The following is a 20,521-nucleotide window of genomic DNA, read 5'->3' as shown; positions in this document are numbered from 1 at the left end:
ACAATACAAACGTGGAACAGAGCAAACACAGAGCTTCAAAATATTAGATGTGGGATCAGGTGCCATTGAGGGGCGAGCATACCTTTTTAACCGATCATACCCGTTTTATGGTCCTCGTCATGATCGGGAAACGCAGAAAAATCAGTCGACAATTCAGTGTGTAAATTATGGTTAAAAAACATAAAAACGTCAGTCAGCTTTTGACTTACAGGTGATAAATTGTATTTGCTGACACCGTCATTGTATCGACCATAGAACTTACAAAACAATCACTTTAAATGAGACTGCTGATATTCTTGTTTCATCAACATGTAAATAACCTTCCTCGTCTTAGAAATTGCTGATACGTGGAACATGCTCTTGGGTATCAAATAAACCGAGAGATGTAAACACCATATGCATGTGATGAAGGTATATTGCTACATAACTAAGCTAGGGAAGTGGACGATTGAAAAGTTATTCATCATGTTTATTATATAACTTAGTTGGTAGATTACCATTAACTATTACCAAGTAAATTATCCAAATAAGAAACAGATGTGTCAGACTCTGTGGTATCTTTTATTTCAAGTTCACCGGGATATATCGTATGAATATAAGAATGGAAATAACCATTGTTAATCGACAATTTGTCGTCGATATATCTAAACGTCGAGTGGAAAGTCACATCAGATGTTTTTTTTTCTTTCCACTTATAAGATTATATGAATAAAAAATAGGTCTGCTAATAACGGTGCGCAATTGGTATCCATGGGAATTACAATAGACTGTTGGAAGACATGGACTCAAAAAACAACATAGATATTGTCAATCAGAAACTCAATCAGAAATACCACATTAATATTTGCAGTTAGGAAAGCTACATAATATCGTCGTCGCGAGTTCGAATCAGTCTTCGTGACGTGGGGACTTGTCCCTTGGATAAGAACTATAAACTGAGTCCTGAATAGCGGTAGGTGCTGGCATGAAAAACATCCATCATTGCTTCTTGGCCACGAGTGCAGAATATGTCTATAAATGTATTTGAAACTTTTTTCGTCTCAGTTCGAGTAAAAGAGGTCTCGAAATGGACTTTAAACAAATTAAGAAACATAATGTCGTCGACAATTTGTACAGAACGACAAAACTGCACATCATTATACATATCTTATACCATCTTCGCTAGCCAAGGGTTTCTGATACGCTACTCTCCTCATAAAACCAGTGTATGTGGAGAGTAGCGCATCAGAAACCCTTGGCTAGCGAAGATGATCTTATACACTCACGATTGAAATAAGTAAATCAATGCTATTTTTGATCAGTTTATTGGTTTTACTAACTGTTGTTTGCATCAACTTGTTTCATTATATTACTAGTGTCTGAGCGTGGAGTTGTTTTTAAATAGTCTTATCTATTGAGTGCATTTTTCACACGTCTTAGTAATTCTTTTCTATATCTATACATTGAATCATCTTTGACAATTCTATCACAGTTCATGCCATAGTTCCAATCACAGGTTCGATAATGATATATTAAAGCAACGGTTTCTGGAATTGAAACGGTCTTAAAATTTTCCTTAATAGGTCTACTTAAATGGTGAATTCCTTGTTCAAAAACTCTTAATGGATAAGCAATCATTTTTGTTCTAACTTTACTGACTGTTGAAGTTCGCATTGTAACGTTTGACGTCAGAAGTTGAATAAATTCATCATTTTTGACTGGCTCTTGGTTTACAAAGTTAGAATCAAAGAAAACACTTTGAAATCTAAAAACAGCCACATCTTCCTGCTTTGAAAGGGAGTCCCTGGCCAAGGTGTGTAAATAAGGTAACATGGAATTCCATGTTTCTGTTTGTTGAGGAACGATAAATTCGTCAATGTCATTAAAAGACACAAACTCCGACACACGAATATTTCTATACATGCAATCCCAAATAGCAGCGGATTGTCCATGATACCAAATTTCATGTGACTCCATTGTCAAATTCCAAGGGAAATGTGTAACAATCCCCAGTTCTGAATAATACTGAAGCAATTGGTTGATATCACGTCTTTCTCTGTTGTATCAAATATAAATATGTTCTGTACCTAACATTCTGGACAGTTCTGTAAATTCAGTTAATCTTAATACAGTGGACCCTCACTTATCCGGACACTTTGGTTCCCAGTCAATTTGTCCGGATATGTGAAGCGTCCGGATACCTGAATCACTAGTTACAAAAATAAATAACATTTCAAAAATTCCGTCCTGATGAAAATTCGTCCGGATACTGAAGCATCCGGATATCCGGCGTCCGGATATCTGAAGGTCCACTGTATATTGATAACTCCGAACAGGGGAGGGACGCACGTGGAAAACTTGAATTTAAACTGTTGTTCAGTGACTTCAGGTAGGACTTTTATGGGTACAATCTGCTTCATATCTTCATCGTTAGTCAAATTTACATTTTGAACCCTACCACATTTTGGGGGTACTTCACATGAGCACAGATAAACTGAATTATCTTTAACGTGGCTTTCACACGTTGGGTAGAACTGCACCTCCGATTGAAAACCTCGTTAGTGTCATTGCTTTGCAAAAGACACCACAATCTGATGAAATTACGCGCTCTACCAATCAGTATAAAACGAACAAATTGGCGTCCTCGCGTGTATCAAAAAAGACGGAATACAGATATATCCAATTATAAGGAAATCTTTCTCTAAAGTTATAATTCATGTAGATTTGAACAAACTTGAATCTACCCTACCACAGGATGCTTCTACATGAGATTCATCTTTCCTGGCTTTGTTGTTCTTGAGGAGAAGATTTTTAAAGATTTTTTCTATATATTCATATGTTTAACTTTGATACCCCATTGTGGCACCACCCTTCCGGGGGTGGGGGGGGTGGGGGGGTGTCATGATTTGAAGAAACTTGAATCTACACTACCTGAGGATGCCTCCACAATTGAGTCTCATCTTTCCTGGCTCAATTGTTCTTGAGAAGATTTTTAAAATATACCAATAATTTTTCACTACTTAATAATTTATTTTCTCCCCTTTGAAGAGAGCGTGACCTTTCATTTGAACAAACTTGAATCCACTTTACCAAAGGATGTTTTGTGGCAAGTGAGCTAAAAGATCTATAACAATGACTGACTGCCTAATTTAAATGTAAAATATATATTATACATCAAAATAAACTCTTTGACAAGAAGTTTCTCAGATTTGTGCTATTCTTATTGTGTGCGTTGTACGATTGCTATTTCCATATTATACGATCTCTTCATAAAAAGATATACAGTGTTTTAATTCTAAAAATATTAAGTTCATACTCCCAAGAGCCATTAGATAACAAAAGCAGCAAATGTTGGTGGATAATGAGAACAATAAATCATTTCAAAGAAATTCGATGTTTTGAACATCGTCGATTTGATTAGTAAGATTTGCTCAGAATTAAAGTAACATCAGTATCCAAAATATGTTGTTTTGTTATTTCAGGTAGGACTAATACTGGTGCAATTATGAATTTATTGTGCAACACCTCGAACGCATCTTGTGTCTTTTAACTCCATAGAAACTTCTTTCCTTTTTCTAAGTGTCGATGCAATGGTTTGTCAACTGATGAAAATTTCCTAATAAAACGCCTTACATTCCTGCAAAGACCTAAATAGATCTTAATTCACTAACGACGCTTGGAACTGGCCACTCAGCCACTGCTTCACTTCAATATCTGGATCGGTGACATTCAGTCTTTAGAAATGATGTGTCCCAGGTAGGATACCTTTGTAGTAAATAAATAACATATTTTGGTATTTAACTTTGGACCAGCCTGATGCAATATCTGAAAAAGATGTTGTAGGTTTTTAGCGTATCATTAAATGATCTGCCTACAACAATAATGTCATAAAGATATACTAAACATTTATCCCAATGACACTTGTTCGGGTAATAGATTGCCATTATATTCGTCTGACACGTCTTTCGAATTACTTCGCAGCTCTTTGATTAACCTTCAAGGATGAAATTACACTTTGCAATGCAAATAATCATGTTTTAAGGAGGCTGGAGGTCAACAAATTAACCACAAGATTTAACATATCTTTTAAGATATGATATCTGAAGCTGTCAACTATCATTTGGCTAAGAAAAATTTCATACATTTTATTTTTTAAATTTGATCATTTTTGAATATCTTTATATGGAGCTCTTCTTGTAAAATGAGGTCAAAATAGTCTGAAATGGCCACAATCCCAGCCCCTTTCAGGTCTTCAACAAAATATTAAAAAAAAATGGGTGTATATAACATTCACATTTTATATCTAAATTATGATGTCATGATGGTCTCATCTTTGAACTTGTTAGAAGTTTGTTAATCTTATATCAAAATTACAATTGGATTTGGGGATGTTTACTTCTCCCTGGCACCTGATACTACCTCTAATGTTTTGGAGGTCCGTGTATGACATTGCAAAACATAACGACCCAACACTACAAAAAAAAAAAAAAAAAAAACGAAATATGTTATCGAGTTTGGTTATGCTTAATTTTTTACTTTCCCTTACCTTACAATTTTGCTTCAAGTTTGCAGCAAACAAAATTGTTCGCAGGAGGAAAATGTTCTTCTTTATTCTCAATTATCTTCCGTTGAAAAGGGGAATGGTACTTCCTTTCTAAGAACTTAAATCCCATCCACCCAGAATGTTTTGTGGCAAGTTTGGTTGAAACTGGCCCAGTGGTTCTTGAGAAGTCGAAAATGTGAAGAGTTTACAAACAGCAGATGGACCCTGGACACTCGAGACTTCGGCTCAGATTAACTTTAAAATACAAGCCAATCTGCAGGCATGCTTATGAAAATTTCCTAAGATGTGTCTTAAGACGCGTCTTGGGATATTTCCTAAGACATATTTTAGGAATATCTTAAGATAGGTCTTGAGGTGTAAACGAAAGCATATTAGGGATTAAGTTAAGATGTCGTAAATTCCATCTCAGGCATTTTCTTTCTTTGAAATAAATTCTTAGTTGTTTTCCTCACACCGGCGCTTCTCAAATAAATCACCTACCGTAAATCTGTAATTTTTTACTGTAGAAATTTTTTAGCGATTTTGCGCGTGCATTGCATTCGGAAAAATATTTTTGTTTTAAATAAATAAACATGTAAAGAAATTTTTTCTGAAAGCGGGCGTTTTTTTTAACTCAGTGAATAGGCGTCGGTAAGCACTGTTCATTTTTTAAAAGAAACCTGTTTATGCTACTATATATAATATATATTTTAAAATTACTCGTGCCTGTAAATTGCCCTCATTATATGCAATATCGTCCTATGGTTTGACAAGCACTGAGGCCCCTTTTAATTATTTTGCCAAGAAAGGGAGGCCAGTTATTTAACTTTGTATCATCACGGGCGATAACTCGAACTCAGTGCATTTACTAGAGAGTTCTAAATGTAAACACGGCGTGTAAATTTTAGGTGAGAAATAACCAAACGTTAAGAAAATTATTCATATTTTTGTCTTTATTTATATATTTTAGGTTAAAAGGCATACAGAACCTCTTTAAAGTCTGTTATAATTAATTTAGAAGTTATTTTCAGTGCAAATCCTTTTGTATTTTTATCAAAATTGTTTTGGAGCGATTCTGCAATTTCTTGCCACGTTGCGAGTATATTAATTGGTGGTATTCTAATTGTGCATATTAATTTGAAACATTACCTGATATGAAAATCTTCAGTGATTTTTATGTTTAGCGCCAGTAACAATTCGCAAAATTTTGAAGCGTAAAAATTAATTAACAGCTTTTTGACCCAAATTCGCAAAAATAAACCGACATAAAAATTTCCAGATTTTCCAAAAGTCATTTGAGAAATTGAATGTTTAAGGAAAGTTTGCAAGACTAGTAAGCAAGTAATATCAGCCCGAGAAACTTGTTTTTAATTTAAGAGGTAGTCCACTGAAAATCAGGCAATGGGTGGCACATCGCATGTCATGGATTTTTATTATTTTTTGCATATAGACTTATTTAAGCAAGTGTTTACACATGACAACATCAAAAAAAATTTTAGTGCTCCACTAGTCGTATTTTTGGTAATTGCTCAATTTCAAGTGCAAAAAGGTCAACATGGGGGTAAAAAAAAATTACTATGTTTTTATTTTGTTTTATATGTACCAGATGCGCAAAACCTGGATGTGTCTATCAATATTATTTATACCATAGACTCTTATCTTTGATTTTAGTGATGAATAAGACTCCAATTTATATTTCTTTAGAAAAAAATATGTGGTCCAAAATTGAGATTAGCAAGTAACTTTTTGAATTCATTATCCAATTTTCATTACGTTATAAAACCCAATACATTTCAATGACATATTTTTTTTCTCATGTTATTATGAATACAAAGTACAAACTTTTGAGTCACTCAATAAAATCAGTGGGCACCCTTATATTGAGAGAAATAAAAGGAGTCAAATTTACCTATGTTTTACAATTTTTCACAATTAAACCGATCCCGACCGGAATTATATAAAGAAGGAAATACTATAATTGTAATGTTAAATTTGGCTCTTTTGTTGTAATATGGCCAAAAAATTACTTGATTTATTTTTGTACATGTCTTATGGGCGGCAGTTGTCTTTAGTTTTATAACTTTACAAATTTTGCATTATTTTCAATCGGGATCGGTTTTATTTCAATCGGGATCGGTTTTTACCATAAAACTAGAAATATTCTGCATTTGTTTAATGTATCAGAAAAAAATATTCTTGTCTTTTATTTCTGTTCAGTTAGTCAACTGTTTTAAAATTAATTTATCCATGGATTCAAATGTTTATACAATTTATTTAAAATACTAATGTCTTTTACGTACATGAAGATTACAATCATGTATAACATCTGTACGATTTCTTGATACTCGGTATTAAAAAACAAGTATTTGTACATGCATTATGCAACAAATGAGAGTAAACAGCTTATCTTTATTAAATATCTTATTTCCAACTAAAGTTTTTTTCATTCTCTCGTGAATTAAAGACTTCAATTCTATCATTGGCGAAAATATACTTGCACTACCGAAATGCAGAAAATATTTAAATGTGCACAGTCTCGGCTTTATCCAATTTTTTAAAACCTGTCATCTATAAAAGCCGTTTCCTCTATATTTTCATCTTATAAAATTTAATTTTATATTAATAAGAAAATAAGTTATTTCATATATAGTATTATGATTTAAGAGCCTAGAAATCGCAAGCAAAAAGCCGGGACGGGGTGAGGGTGGGGAGGGGGGGGCAAGGCGGCATATTAAAAAAAAACTTTCATTAATGGGAAAACATTTTAGAATTGGCCAACATGGTCACATTTTTTAACTTCATATTGAATGTGAGTATGTGATTGTTTCAATCACCAAATTTAACCAAAAAAAAAAAACCCAAGCAAAAACAATACAAAACAAAAAATACGCCCACGAAATCTTCCGTTTTAGTGGCAAATTGAAGTGGGGAGTTCAACAGTAATTTTCCTCAATAAATATTTTTTAAATCTTATTTTTCACTTTTTCAATAAAATATTTTAAATCGTACCGCGGATCGTTTACTTTGGTTTGACTGCATAGATAAGTATAATCAAGTGTTGTTGTTTTTTTTTTGTTTGTTTGTTTTTTTTTGTGTGTGTGTGTGTGTGTGTACAAATATCATGAAATAAATATCTCAACTCCGTTGACTTGAATTAAATGTTGCGTAAATCTAAAATATTCATCTTTCCTTGGTAATCAGGAGAAAATAAAATCTCTTCACATCCCAATTTTATAAGAAATATTCAATATAAACAATTAATTATTTGTACGCATAGCCTAGTAAATCAGTTTAAAAAATTAGTTATCGGACATGTACAAAATTACTTTTCAAAAGGGACTTCTAGCTGAGACGTCGCCCGTGAAAAAAATACATTTCATACATAAAAATATACGATTATTTAACATGTAGGATAATGCACTCTGAAAGGTAATTGAACAGAAAAAGAGAAATTATTTATTTTTAATCGTTTTATTTGCGCTTTTATGCAAAGAATTTACAAACTTCTTTCGAAAACTTGTAACTATTTAATTGTGACGCAATATTAGTCAGGTATATGACGTCACTGATACATCAATGGAAACGTGGATTCAACCTGAATAATACTGCCAATCTTAATCTAAATATTACGTTTGGAGGAGAAAATGAATTCTATTTTGAAAATAAAGTAGTAATTTTTTGTTAAATAATTTTATTTTGTGTATATATTCTAAATATTTCACTAGGATTTCGATAGTACGGTGTTCAGCAGATTTACCGATGCCACGGGAGATAACTCTTACATCGCAAAATTTCATAAAAACGTCTATATATTTTGACAGAAAACTACTATCAAAAGTGTTTTGCCCACCAATTTTATTTTTGAAACTGAAAGACAAAATATTTCTAGATTTAGTTCAGCGTGAATTATAGTCCTGTTAAATAAGTATTGGAAATTACAGTTCGTTGTTTCTGACCTAAATTCAATGGTTTATATAGGGGAATTCAAGAACACGAAACAAAAGGATATTTTACTAAATAAGCAATTTTAAACAAATCTTCGATTACCTTATTCCATTTGGACTACATTGATATTGTTTTCAATAAAATTTCAAATATTCGTCACATTCGATGTGCCGCCTATTAATACAACCCTGCCTGGTTTTTCGGCGGACTTCCTCTTAAACCCTTATTATCAATAAAACCAAAATAAAATTTTAAATTGGATCAGAAGAAATATTTCTGTACATTCAAATAAATAGCATTATATAGGAAAGCAATACTGTACAGGACAACAATAATGTTATTTTGCTTAAATTAAAGCTTTCAAAAGGTTCTTCTCTTGCAAATATAGAAACAGAAGTTTATAAATGTTCTATTTTTTGTCATTGAAATAGTAAATTACAAATTTGCAAAAAAAATTTCCCATGTCAAACTTGCAGCTTATATTGCTTTAAATGCTGTAGGTCAAATCTATTTAAATTTTCCATCTTAATTCAAAAATCTCATTTGGAGATTCGTTAATGTATTAGACGCTCTAAATTAATAATAATAAATATCTATACTTTTTCATTTAAATAGATAACTGTCCTTTTTTTGGTTTAAATTTTGATCATACAACAGCCTTGTGCATAGGTCTCATTTCTGTATACGTCAGAATTAAACATTTTATATTTATTTAAATTATAAATAATATAGGAATTTTGTCAAGGAATATAAAGATAAAAAACTAACATCATTTCAAATATATGTGATTGATTGCATATATGATTAAGGTTTTCTGCGAACATGCTGCATATACGCAGGGATGTGCCAAAATCAACGACTGAAATGTTTGCCGCAAGTTAACAGCAATATTTGCAACAAGTTTGCAATAATGTTCGTCTAAAGTATGCAGTAATGTTTGCATCAAGTGTGGTTAATCCGATGTTTCTGGAGACTTGCAGCAAATCTCCTTTGAATGATAAATTGTTTGCTCTAAGCTTGCTGCATACTCGCCGCAAACTTGCTACAAAAACAAAGGCTTTGTCAAGGCTGTCATATCTCTTTCAATGTCAGCAGCAAGTTTGAGCAATGTTTGCAGCAGACTTGCAGCAAATGATTACAGCAATCTTGTAGCAAATGTTTGCAGGAAAGAATATTTTTGGTAAGGAAATTGACATACATTGTTCTATTGCTAACTTTGTTTTTAAGTCAGATGATGCTGTTATTAAGTATCCTGACAAGTAAAATTAATAATTTTGATTACGTTGTTGGTGAAATGACAGTTAAAATATTAGTATCTAGAACAAAAGTTTCTCTTCCTTTGCTTGCCATATCTATTTATTTCTTATGTTAGAAGTGATTAAATGTACCAATCAGGCAATGTACATATTTAAAAATATGAACTTTACAAGATATTTTACATCATGGAAGGGAATTACTGCCAAAAGTATATGTATCTTGATTTTATTCTAATTCTGCCTACTTCTCTATTCTTTGTATTTATTGTAACTTTATGTCACTTTATTAGTTTATTAGGTTTATTAGTTTAAAGTTTGAAATGCTAAGTAAGCCTTTTTGGCTGTGAATCAACAATCATTTTTAGAGTCAGTTACCACAGATGTATTTAATGTCAGTCCTTAGTACTTTTACTGTTTAACACACATTCGATATTGTTATCCAGATGGAAGGGGATTTTGATGTGTTGCCAGATGAATTGAAATATATACATTATTTGCCAGCTCTATAGAAATATGTTTGACAGATTAAACTATTGCAGATTGTCACGGTACACCCATTCTCAATATAAGGGCACAAATGCCTCTCTGATTTTTTAAAAAATGAAGTTCAAGAAAACAATTTTTCTATCAATTACCTTTGAAAGAAAGTATCTGAAGATTTTGTTTCCAGATTTTTTTTCATCAAATTATAATACATGGAATAATGACAAGACGATAAAGCAGAGGGTGATTTTATTCAGAAATGTAGCTTGAAATGTACGTTACTCTTTCTTCAATGTCCAAAAAGATATGTTTAAAAAAATGTAGTCATTAAAATCACAATTGGAATAGCTCATCTTAACACCAGCACATCCTACCAACTCTGTCAGCAACATATTTTCTCATCATACGAACGTGCGTTTGATTTTTCCTTTCAAAAAACAATGGTTACTTTTTGATCCAGATGTATAAAAACATTTTTTAAATATATGCTTTAAATTCTTCTCTCTGTTTTGTTTAGAGCGATCAGTTTTGGAATCTTGTCATTTTCTATAGATACTGGAACCTAACATGTACAAGTAGTAAAATTCTATTTTGTAGTTACTGTCTTTGTAACATATATCCATGCCGATTTAGAAAACTACGTAAATGTAACGTAAATTTCAAGATATATTTCTGTTTAATAAAAAGCTTAAAATTCATCTAAAAATTCATCGTTTTGTTTCAGTTTATTAAAAAAAGATTCTCTATGTAATCACATTGTGTTATATGTCGCAATCACAACTATGAAGACACGATTGCCTCAGAATATGAGTAGGTTACGTACATTTCAAGCTTGTAATAATATGTAAATTAGTAATAAGAAAATTTTGAAAAAAAGCAATTATTGACATAAAAATCATTTTAATGAAGCGTTTTAAGGCAGTAATATAAGAAATCATAATGTAACAAACGAGGTTATTTGTCATCAACTACATGAATGTCACGTCACTTCGGTAACGTTCATTTCACATATTATTGGAGAGTCCCCTCAAACCTCAGTTCATTACCATTCTTTTGTGCTATTTCGCTGAAATTGACACCAGTCGTAGCCTAGTTACTTCTACCTGTGTGCAAGGGTACAGACAAAAAATATAAGAGTCAGACGTATTTTCCTATGATCTAACAAATGCTCGAGTTTGGCCATTGAAATTTAACATAAATCTATTCCGAATATATCCATCGACAGTTTGTTAACAATTTCATTTAGTATGTTGCCACATCGTTTTTCAAAACACTAACATAAGTGCTTTTCAGCAGATCTGGAAAAATATAACCCAAAATGCAATAATTCAAACAAAACTGAGTATTGTGTGCCTTTCAGTATTTTAAATGTACGTGACCGTCTTGTGTTCTGGGTTTAGGCCTATTTGTTTCTTTTTTTCTATTTTTTGTTTCTTTTTTTACCAATTATAAGCCTATACATACCTTGTTTTAAATTATCAACAACAATTAAATTAATATTGACGAGAAGTCGCATATTAAAAGTAAACAAACTGCAAAAAGGTTGCCAAAGATGAATTTAAAACACTTTGAAATAAATTTTCTAGCATGTGGTAACAGTCTAAAACATTTACGAGGATTAGGGGTGCATTTATATGGATTTATGTGGCCAGTTGTCAAATGGATTGTAACGATAATTTTGTTTCGCTCGTGTAAACGCAATTCATTGACTAAATTAAAAAAACAATGTCAGTTAGAAATACGTAAAATGTACGTTACCATACGTAACGTACATTTCAAATATAAAAATCAATTCTCTTCCACAAGCGTACGTTAGACACGCAATATATTGATACTATTTGAACTTGCATATCATAAGAAATTCATCATACATGTTTCGTAATCAGAAATATATACCAGGTATCAAAATTATATTACATATAATTGACCTTGATATATTTTTTTTCCTCAGCAGAAACGTTTCTTTTCATTAATTTTGGGATTTAGTCGACCTCCAACCTTTGAAACTTTCCTTTGTGTACACATTCGAGTGTATGAAAGTAGGAGAATACATGAAAATTCGTGCGAGATTCACTTAATTCGAATTTCATGGTAACGTACATTTCAGTCACATACATTTCAAATGATCACTTTTCATGTAAAAAATAATTTTTAATTGTGTTAAGCAAAACGTCTTTGCCAGTTTACAGGATACAAGGGGTTGCTTATTCAGAGTCGTCTCATATTTTCTACTTAATATATATTCTTAATGGAAGAATATAGGTAACGTACATTTCTTTCTTATCTCTACGATTGAAAATGTCTTTCATTCCGTAAACATATTTATAAAAGTTGCTCAAATTGTTCAATTTCATGTTACATTATCTAAGTAGGAGTAATTACTCTATTGAAATTTCAAATTTAGCCCATCAATAAATAAAGGAGAACAAAACTATCAGCTGTATAATATTTGTGTTTGCTTGTAATGTGGTTGAAATAGAATTAAGCGACAGGGACATTGCACAATAAAAATTATTTATTATCATAAAAAAATGTATTTATTGTTATGAAAAGAAATATATATGATACAAGGTTTAACTTATCAGAAAATTTTTACTTAAGAATCAAAACTATATATTACACAGAGGGGATTCAGAATAATATTTGCCTCGGCGACAGTAACGTACATTTCAAATAAGCTACTATATTTGAATTTGGAACTCCTTAAATATCCTTTCAGATCGATAATTATATGAATTCTTATTCATTGTTATATGACTATTTATAATGTTGATTTAGAAATTACATCAGTGGTATTTCTTTTAAATGAAAATGAGGCGACATCATTTGAGCCCTTATATTGAGAATGGGTGGGTAGCCAAACAATGTAAAGGGCATAAATAAAAAATTCAAAATGTGTTTCTTTCAGTTGTAATGAAAGATGTCTGGTTTTCTAATTGATTTTATACTATTATAGTACCAAACTAATTGGTTTTGGTATAAAAATGAAAAAAGGAAGGATCAATACCCATAACGAGATCTTAATACTGTATCATAATGTGTTATTTCATTACTATTTTCACTGTCTTACACTTTTCCTAGGTCATGTTAAGAAATGGATTTAATGAATACCGGTATGCAAAGAGCAAGTTACCTGTTATATAATGTCCAACAGAAGATACATGTATATGGAACTTTTTGTCATTTTAGGTTCCAAATAGCTGAGCATACTCAAAGTAAGGAGAGAAAAAACACATTTTCTTTATTTTTGCACTAAAATCAGTTTCACCACAATGTCTTCCTCTAACAACCTGTGCCAAACTTAGTTCAATACATCAATTCTTTAACACGCATTATGATACTTAAGTTATAGTATTACAATTCCTTTCTTCAAATCGATATATTATGACCTTTTTAGTGACATATGTTACGTCCATATAAAATATAAAAGAAACTGCCAAAGTTTGGCTTGTGCGGAAGGACCGTAAATCGAAGGTAAAATATCAAGTACTAAATAAAATAATAAAATTATTCTGCATACTCATTCTATTTTTTAAAGCACCGATCAATTTTTTTCAGCAACTTAGAAAGTACAGCAAAATTATTACAAAATGCACATTGTGGCACCATTGACTCTTTTGATGATTAGTGGAGCATGTGGATCGGAAGTACACCATTCACTTAAAGGTTAGTTTTATAACTGTATTCCATTTTTGTAATTGATTTCATTTAAATGTTTTTCAATCGTGTGCTGATTTTATAATCGTAATTATTGCAAATGATTTTTTCCTGGAAATTGAATAATCAGAAAGTGAAAGGCATCATCATATCAAATGTCTTATTCTTTCAGGTCATTTATTTCAATACCTGAAATCTGCTCCATGGCGTCATACAAAAACATTTGCCAAGATCAAGACTCCGATATCCATTGATATAATATCCAATTACAGACTTCAGACAGGAACAATTATTAATGGCAATAATTTCGGTATGTTAATAACTGATTCTTCCTTTTGCAAACTCCACTTTGACAAAGTTCTACAATGGAATATAATAACAAAGATATGAAAGGAGTCGATACAAGTTTTATTCAACAATTTGTAATAGATCTTTGATGTCAATATAGAAAAAGGAATATGTCCTGAATGAGTTTTACAGCTTTATTAAAACAGCTAATATATTGTGTATTAGGATAAGCACCTCTTGTCTTCTCCTTAATACTGGATTTTGATAAAAGGACAAGTTTTTTTCATGTCAAAAATTCAATATATTATTTAATTAGATGTATTTCATAATGAAATATCAAGAAAAGGCAAAGAAAGCAAACTCACAGTTCATGAAAACAAAATTTAATTGGAGCAAACAAACATGGACCTCTGAAAACAAAAGAGGAGGGATCAGGTACCATGGAGAAGTAATCATCCCCTATTGACCAGACACATCCACCTTGGGCACTTTTTAAATCAGTGTGAAAATAAATGCACAATAGTTTGTATGAAAACTTCAGTTAACAGTTGACTTGATGGTATACTAGGATTATATTAGCTGACAAGGACATTGAAATGACGACAGAATTAGCGAAAGGTTGATTTCAAACGAGACTGTTGGTAGCCTTGTTTCATCAACTTATTTGTCAAAAGTTCTCCTCCTTTAACACTTGTTTTCTTGTTTTTAAAAATCAAATGTTACAAAACATATCTGTTTACAAATTTACTTTAATTTGACTTTAAATGCAGGAAGCAGTAAAAATTGTGCAGATATCTTAAGAAGACAACCTTCTAATAGAGGAAGGAATGGAATTTATACAATCTACCCTGAAAAGAAAAAACCAGTAAAGGTTTACTGTGACATGACTACTGATGGTGGAGGTTGGACGGTAAGAATGCTAAGAGTGAAAGTTTTGTATGTGAAAAAGTGTCGATTTATAACATTAATAAACTGAAAAACTTGAATGAATTACAGGTAATTCAAAAAAGGTTTGATGGTACAACCACCTTTTATCGCAACTGGAAAGACTACAAGAAAGGCTTTGGGAACATGTCTGGGGAATTTTGGCTTGGTATATATATTTTGGACTTAAAAAAAAAATGCGTGACAGGTTCTTTATTTAAATAAACTGTTGATGTTAATAATTTTAATAGAAATTCAATATCTGAATAGGTGATGAAATAGCAATATTTAACTAAACTTTTTAAGCTTTATATTTCTATGAACAGGGAACGACATCATTCATGTTCTAACTAAAAATGGGGATCAAGAGTTACGTTTAGAAATGACAAAGTTTTCTGGATCAAAAGTTTATGCAAAGTACTCCAGATTTTCTATTGGGGACGAATCTAAGAGGTTTAAACTGTCGATCAGTGGATACAGTGGGAACGCTGGTAACTAAAATTTATTTCATATATACTGATAACTTATTATTATCTTTTTCAAAACTTTAAATGAGATAATTTTTACAGCGTTTATTTTTCTATTACATCGTAATTAATGATTTTAATCAAATGTTTTTTCTACAAATAAAATTACAGAAAAATATATTACTAGAGTATATTACCACAATTTATATAGCCATGTCTTTAATTTTAATATACAAGTCTTGGACTTTTTGATATTATATTTTGTATTTATGTATTGATAATTTAGCTCAACTCACGTTCATGTAGAAAATGATACATAAACAAAAAAAAAATCATATTGAACGATATACTGAAATGCCTTTGTGAAAATCAATTAACACTAGAATTTATTTTCAAAGACAAAGAATCCTTATGAGAAATTCAATGATTTGCAACAAAAATGAAATTCCTGTGCAATACAGGTATATTCATCTGTTTTCTTAATGATTATATAAAAAAAACTATTAAAATAGTTCGGGAAAATTCATTCAAAGATTTTTGTGGAATATCATGTAAAGGAATCTGTCAACGTAAATAAGAGGCCAATATTTCAAAATTTATAAAACATTTCGGGGAATGGTATTTATATTTGAGAAAGTACTGGAATCCAAAATCTGCAACCAAAGCTTATTTATTTGTAAAATGTTATTGAATATTATTGCATTAAGAAGAGACATGCATAAACATTTTCCTATTAGGAAAAAAATGCAGTACTTACTAAAGCAGCATTTATATGTAGATCCATTTTTGTCTTTCTGATAAAAACAAATTCCTAAAAAAACCTAATAGTAGTACTTCTTTTTGCCATATGCCTCATCAAATATACATGAATTCGGATTAATTTGACTATTAATCATTAAAGCCATGACAAAAACTGCCAATCATTGTTTATCTATTTTGTCGACATAAAATGATTTACTTCTCTATTATCATTGAAGGAGATTTCATAACTGGGTATCATAACTTGAATGGAATGGCCTTCTCAACCAAGGACAATGATAACGACAACTATGGCAGTAACTGTGCGGTCGCAAAGCATGGTGCTTGGTGGTACAACGCTTGCTCTAACTCTGATCTGAATTCCAAATACACACAGAAACAAAGAAATTCATTTAGTTATTTAAACTGGGGAAATTCACCACAGAATATGAGAGAAACTAAGATGATGATTAGAAGAAAATATTGAAATAAATAATAAAGTAGTTAAAAATGAGAATTTGTTTTGTTTTTTATCTTTAAAATATTCTTATTATGTCTCTCTTCAAAAATGGGAGTCGAAAATTTACTTAAGGTACTTACTGAAAGTGCACAACAATTTATGTAAGACTTACGGAAGAAGTTTGAAATATGGACCAAATAAATTCCTTTATCACATGTAACATATAAAAATATAGCAATTAAGTTGTTTTGATTTCTATACATTGAATGTTTTTGAACTGTATGAACGACTCGTAACATTTCGACAAAAACGATAAACATCGTACATATAATATCATTTTACCTCTTTTCTATCAACTATATAAAATATTATAAAAATATAGACTTATATGTACCACAGTGAATGTAAAATGCAATTTGAAAAAAAAAAAATTGGAAAACTCTAGGAAATGAGATTCTTTGCAGGATAATTTAAACTGACCTTTATCAACAAAATTTTACGAAGTCATTACCAAGTTACCATGGCTTACAAAATAAATAATGATTAAGAAAAGAAGGAGACAGCCTTTCACAGAACATTTTCAATAATAAAAGGTTTAGATGATGAGACAATTCTGATGATATTAGCAGGACAATTTGTGTTGTGCTGTTGCTATAATCATTTGAATAGGACTATGAAAAAAAAATGAATGACAAAACACTATTATTTTTAAACTGGTACCGAGAAGACTGCCTGATCAATATTTAAGGCTGTTGATGAGTGTGCCTGGTCTACGTACAGGAGATGTTTACTCATCCCAGGCTTCTGGTCCACCTCTGATATTCCCAGGAGTTTGTATGTGTTTTACTGGATTAACGAGATTAATTGCTTGTTATTGCAATACAATTGCATCGATCGAAAGAATTTTTCTGCACGACCTGAAACAAAAATAAACGTGTAAGTAAAAAAGGTGGAAATACAATGGACCTGATTTTATCAAAAATTAAACAAACTATAGAACAACTGCACATTCGACAAAATATTTACACAAAAACGACAAAATATTCAATCATCATAATTGGGCATATTTTACATTATTAATACAGTATATTCATTATATAGAAAACAGCTCACTTTCGGTTTTGATAATTGAAACATTTTTTAGGAGATTGTCTCCACCCCACTCCCTTAAACCGTTGCTACTTAGCAGCATTTTGAAAAGTGAATTTTGTAAAAATTTGTTCATCAAATGTGATCGATCATTTTCACCTTGGAATTCTAATCATGAAACCGGTTCTTAATAAAACATAAAACATGTCAATGAATTGATACTCACAACGCTATGATATGTTCAATTAGAATTTACACTTAATTTATGTTTATCTCAAGGGGAACATATGTCTAAAATGTCTTTGTGTGAAATTTTCTAAACTTCGATATTTCTTCCTTGCCACTTGCGTTTAAATTTTAGAGATAAAAATAATACCTTAATATTGCTAATTTTTACACAGAGCAACGTGCAAAAACAGTGTGAAATGCTAAAAATAGATTATTTTCAGACATCATTTTTTTTTACAAAACAATGCTCTAAAAAACCAAAAAAAAAAAGTCAAATCACATTCAAAATCAACATGTATTTAAACTTTTTGACTTGCATCTTTAACATCATGCACGAAAAAATTATTAATCAGCACAATGTAAGTATCACCAAATTTTTCTGTCGTATCTTTAACAATTTTTTCATGCATAATATGTGATATCTTAGTGAAGAAAAACTCAGAAATCCAGTTCTTCTGAAAGGGTTCTAAAACTGATCAATCTTCTAAAAGTGCACCAGTTCATTCAGTAGTGAAACATCTACATTATTTTAACACAAGCAGCAATATTTAGCTATAAGGCCCCATGCTGAAGGTCCGTTCTTCTGTCATCTCAGTGGTGTTATCAGTTTACCACAATCCTAGGCAAACAATCAAGTTTATTGGCCTCTACACTTTAGTTTTTAAATCACATTAGATTGAAATCAAATGCCATACAGAATCTGAAGTTGCACATATAATATGGAAAATTGAAATATTCCTTATTCATACGCCCATCATCACGCATTCATCAACTATGCCGACAAGGCTCTGTTATCGTCCAGAATCTGTGGCCAATAATTGTACTTCCGTCATTGTGACTTTGTCCCTTCTACATCATATACGTTTGATAGAAGTAGAAATTGTGTGTAAACTCATTGCTGATCATTGATATTTGCGTATATCAAAGTATTGAACTGTTATTGATCATCGTATGTATATTCATTACATTGTGCCATTGAACAGTTTTTTATTTGTATGCAGTGCATTAGTATTAATTTTTCAATTTATCTGAAAGTAAAGCCATAACAAAACCCTGCCATATCATACCGGGGTAGTTTCTTTATTCTATCGAAATAAATGATCTTTGAGTTTATAGACTGTATCTCCAAGTTGATTCGATACGCTAAAGCATGCATGTTCTTTAAACAAACCATTACTGAAACGAGACAAACTGTTGACAAATAAGTTGACGATACGAGTATGTTGACAGTCTTATTACTGAGGTTGGCTCCTGTTATTAAAGTATTGAGAATTTTATGTCTAGTATGTTTTTAGAATCTACACACATAGCTATAAAAAAAATCAAAACAAAATATGGGGGTCAGTGCGCTTCTTTTAGCAAATTGGAGCAATTAATATGACCTTTTTTGCACTGTAATTAATTCTATCACATAATTCAATTTTTTCGAAGTTTTACTATCATATTTTTTATCCAAACGAATTATTGGACCAAACACAGCCTATTTTCATCTTTACTATTCACATTAAATACAATGTTTTGGACAACAAAAAAAGTTTAAAATTACTTTGCATATTCAATTATTTGACCTTTCTGCACTCAAAAAATATTATTTTTCTGGAGTTAACAATTTAGAAAGCAATAAAATCATTTGAAAGTGATGACAATTTCCTGAATTTAAGCAGAATGGTTAAAATTATCTTATATCTTAATATTAAGTCGCGTATTGACTCACATTTTGCACATCATTCCAGTATATACCCCGGTACATGTAGTACTTGTCTACAAAATTTTCCGTTTAATTAATCACTACAAGGAGCAAACAGCTGTTCGTAACTGGTCAAGTTCGCCTACGCCTACATGGTACTTTGCTGCTCCCAACTCCGACGTTTTAGAGGTCCGTGTTTGTCCTGCTTCATTTTTTTATATATCGTTCCAATGGACTTTCTTAAGCCTGGTTGTTGTTCTTATCGTGATATTTCCTTGAAGGATCTAAAGCAAAGAACTGACATTGATACCATTTTACTGCATATGTAAATATGATAAGTCTATAAAGATACATATAATCGTTCTGCGTTGATCTGGGTGACGATAGTAAGGTACAAATTGTCAACCATGTTGAGAGTGGTTTAAATCTCCATATGCATTGTTGCCAGTGTCAATATATGAAATATATGGAGATAACGAACAGTATACAAGCCTAAATGTCCATTAAATAATACAAGATAGGAGCAGAGCAAATAACGACCTTCAAAATAATAGAAGTGGGATCAGGTGCCATGGAGGGACGAGCATACCCTTCCCACCGGTCACAACCTCCGATTGCTTCTTGTCATGATCTGGAAACACAGAAAATCCTATGCACGTTGCAACGGGGGGGGGGGGGGGGGGGGGCAGTGGGTGCTGGTCCCCACATTTTTCCCCAACATTACCTTTACTATATTGAAAATGTTCATTGAAAGATAGGTCCCCCAGTTAATACTAC

At 31.5% G+C, this 20,521-nt stretch overlaps 1 pseudogene; it reads right to left on the bottom strand.

The window, feature by feature from the left end:
* Window positions 1-1,314: 1,314 nt before the first annotated feature.
* Window positions 1,315-2,697, bottom strand: LOC134240819 (beta-1,4-galactosyltransferase galt-1-like; annotated as a pseudogene).
* Window positions 2,698-20,521: the final 17,824 nt, after the last annotated feature.

This window comes from Saccostrea cucullata, unplaced genomic scaffold (assembly GCF_032062105.1).
Source record: "Saccostrea cucullata isolate Sc308-1 unplaced genomic scaffold, CSIRO_AGI_Scuc_v1 ctg380, whole genome shotgun sequence".
NCBI lineage: Eukaryota > Metazoa > Mollusca > Bivalvia > Ostreida > Ostreidae > Saccostrea > Saccostrea cuccullata.
Note: the sequence above shows the minus strand (reverse complement) of the source record. Positions and strands in the feature narration are given on the sequence as shown.